The sequence below is a fragment of the Charadrius vociferus genome, unplaced genomic scaffold (genome assembly GCF_000708025.1).
Source record: "Charadrius vociferus isolate BGI_N301 unplaced genomic scaffold, ASM70802v2 scaffold472, whole genome shotgun sequence".
Lineage (NCBI taxonomy): Eukaryota > Metazoa > Chordata > Aves > Charadriiformes > Charadriidae > Charadrius > Charadrius vociferus.
In genome coordinates this window covers 9,493,506-9,497,147 of record NW_009647735.1, presented here as the reverse complement: position 1 = coordinate 9,497,147, position 3,642 = coordinate 9,493,506, and positions in this window count along the sequence as shown.

The following is a 3,642-nucleotide window of genomic DNA, read 5'->3' as shown; positions in this document are numbered from 1 at the left end:
CGGCCGCCGGGGGAACCCCCAGGGCAGACCGCGCTCCCGCCGGCAGCTCGCCTGGGAGGCTCCTCGGGCTCGCACCGCTGCAGTCTCACCAGGAGCTGCCTGCCGCCTCGGGTGACTGGGGCTCAGATGGCTTTTGTGTTGTAAGAGGCCAATGGAGGTGACATACAGTGACATGTAGTTTGCTTCTCTCTGCATTTTAGGCCTTCCTGTGGTTGATGGTCACACAATAGGAGTCAGCAGCTCACCGAGCTGCACGGCCGCGGGATGAGGGACGTCTGCCTCCTGCCGCCTCCCTTCAGAGTGAGCCCTGCCGGAGGAGCAGGGCCTGGCCGCCCCGGCCTGCTGCAGCGCAGGTCAGGGTTTCACCAAAAGGAAGGAGCCAAACTTAGGGATGCTTCATGCTGGAGTCCATCAGACTGCCATAAACAGGGGCATCCTGGGCATACCCTGTTCAGCCAGCTCCGAGGCTGATCTCCAGGAGCCAAGTCAGAGTTGAACAGTTAAAGCTGACAACCAGAATGCATAGCCAAGCTAGCTTAGCTCTACAGCTGTCTCATCGTGAAGTCAGAAGTGCCAGAATTAGTTGGGAAGAAGACAGACAGAAAATAACATCCCTGTCAGCACAGTTGAACCAGCTTATGCACAACATCAAGCGGTGCATTGCTGTAAGTAGGGTTTGTGCCCTGCCTTCACTTGTGAGCAGTCTCATCCGTAAGTGTTCCTTTAAATTCTAGTAAAGTTATAAAACAAATGCACAGAGGAAGTGGTTTCAGTGAGCAGGGAAACTTGTGTGGGTATATTACAGTTCAGCTGAAGTTCTCTCCCTAGACTTTTACCTGGGGAGCAGGGAAGGTATTTTCAACGTATGGAAGTGACTTAATGTCTTTATGTTCTTGTTTGTCAACTGAACCAGTCACAAACCAGTCTTTTCAGGGGGAAAAAAAAATATGTAAGCCACTGTTTCAGTTTCTTCAGGTAATCTTACAAGAAATAAGGCTTTTAAGTTTGACTGTTTCAGGGAATGTGTTCCCTTCATGTAATCTCCTATAGGACTAGACCTGGGATAAAAGGGTAAGTCAATGCAGGTTTCTGTAACCATTATTTCACACTGTCAGCTTGTAATGGACAACAAAAATTCAGTGTATTGCCATTCCTCTGCTGTCAACACTTTAAAAGCCAGTGGTACAGACTGTTCTTCCACCCCAGCTAGTGGCTGACCTACAAAAACTGACAGGCGAAGGCAAATATCTCTCTATCATGAATCTAAAAATCCGTACTTGCTGGTAATCTGCAGTAATGTAGAACTTGCTACATTTTGAAGTTATCTTCCATAGGCACATTAAGAAATTAAGTTGTTTTACCTTCTGAGTAGTTCTTTCTAACGCCTACTTAAGGGAGAGTATATGGATCATGGCACTAGTCTCAATGGTTAGGTTTACTTTTTCCTAAAGGTCAGAAACTATAAGGAATTAAAGTATGTGGTGAACAAACTTTGGATCAGAGATTTTGCCCCCCAGAAGTAGGCTAGTTAGGGAGATCAGGAGTGCATATTGCAAAAGTATTGTTTAACATGAAAAAAACCACCATGGAGAACTTTTCAGCTCTTACCGCTGAGTTTGTATAAGAGGCACATCACTTGACCCAAACTTTTCAGGGGTGGTCCTTATAGTTTTCATTTCCTAAGTACTCAAAACCAGCATGGGGCTGATTTTCAGGAGTGCTAATTATTCATTGTTGTAATTGAGATGAATGATAGGAGCTCTGAGAATTAAATGCTAACGAGCGTTAAGAGTTCAGGCTCCACTGTAACAGCAGATCTCACTGTACCAGTGCAGCATTGAGCCCTGCTGTTTTCATTGGAATGTTTCATTGCTGTTTCATTGGACACTCCTCAAGGGTTTGTGGAGATACATTTATTAATGTATAGAGAACACAGACTTTTACAAGAGCACAGTAGAAAAGCAGAAGGTAATCTGTTCAGTAAGCATTATACAGTGTATATGGAGTTTGGAAGTGATTTTTTAGGCAGACTGTCATGGAATATCTAAAGTTGATAATAAGGCAAAGAAGACTTTTCTTGCCCACCTCCCTGAGAAATGAGGAATTCCAACAGGCAAGTCTTGGTTTCATTTAAAAAAAAAATTAGTTACCAGATTCTGGTATCAGATATACCAGATCTCTGGTCAGAGATCTGTCCTGTAAGGTTTACATGCTATACTTCATTGAAGATTTCGTGGACTGAAATAACATTTTGTTCAGATGTAGCCTTTTCTTTTTGGAACTTGAACTAGTTCAGAATTTGAAGATGTTTATCATTTGCCATTTCCTAATTGCCTTATTGCATACTTAACTGAAGCCACACAATAACAAACTGAAGCCAAATCTTAAGTATTTCATTTAAGATATGATAGAAAGGATGCTCACAGGATATACTCGCATGCAATTTTGCATCTTAAACTGCATATTTTTGGTTTTTATTTTATCTACAAAGGAAGTTGACTAATTTAATTATAGCATTTTTTTTTTTTCTAGTCTGTTTCCTTTATAGGGATAATTAGCTTTACTGGAAGTTAAACTGTAGGCATAACTTACTGAATGGGGCCATGCTGATACTCTGCAGATCTGGTTCCACTTGCTCTGCATTGGAAAACATACTTGAGCAGTATCAGTGGTTAGTGTTATTTTCTGAGCAATATTTGTCTTTTTTTTTCCAGAAAAAAAGTAATATTTCCCTTGTCTGTAAGCATAAACCATCTTATCTGCCACTTTCTTGTGGTGTTGAACTACAGAAGCTTTTGTACTTAGCCTCTTTTTGTAGTTTACTAACTTTTAGGACATACCACTATTTTTTTTTCACTGGGATAAGCCTTTGCTATGGAGCATTTGCTCCTGATGCATCTCTAACTTCTGCTGAGAGTTACTGTAGAACAGCATTCCCCCCCCCCGTCAGGATATAAAAGCAGCAGAGAGATCACTATGTGAAGGCACACTAAGGAATACAAAATCTATTTGTTGCTTAAGCTGTGTTTCTTTTCTCATTGTTTCAGAAGCCTTCCGTGAAGTCATTACTGCTCACTGATATTACTGTTAAGCCACGTACTATGTTACAGCTGTACTGAGGAGCTAACAGCAGTCTAGGTAGGATAGGACTCTGAATCAGCATTCATATCAAAACCAGGCTTAAGTACTCAACAAGGAAAAGCTCAGCTCTCTAACTAGTTTAACAAGCACCTGTTAGGATACAGCCCAAGCTCCCAAGTACCTAACTTGCAAGTGCTTGTTCTGTATTCAAGTATCAACACAGACCGCAGTTGCAGTCAGTCCTTGCTCAAGAAATACCACTTCTGATCCCCTGCTAGCCTTATTACTCATAGGGTTCTATCCTCTCTGTAACTAGGGAGAGAGAACAAAGCCCACCTGCATATCTATTTTACTATCACTTCCTCATTGTCAGATGGGCTCTTTGAGAATAAATAACACTTCAGAGAGTCATAATGTGCTGCAGCCAGCAATACTCCCATTGTACTTGCAGTACTACTACATTTTTCCTTCTAATACCTACAAGCTGTTATCAGATAGCTTCACAGAACTACTGGAGTCTTTCCTGTCGCTTTAAGGGAGACAACTCAATTTTATTAGACA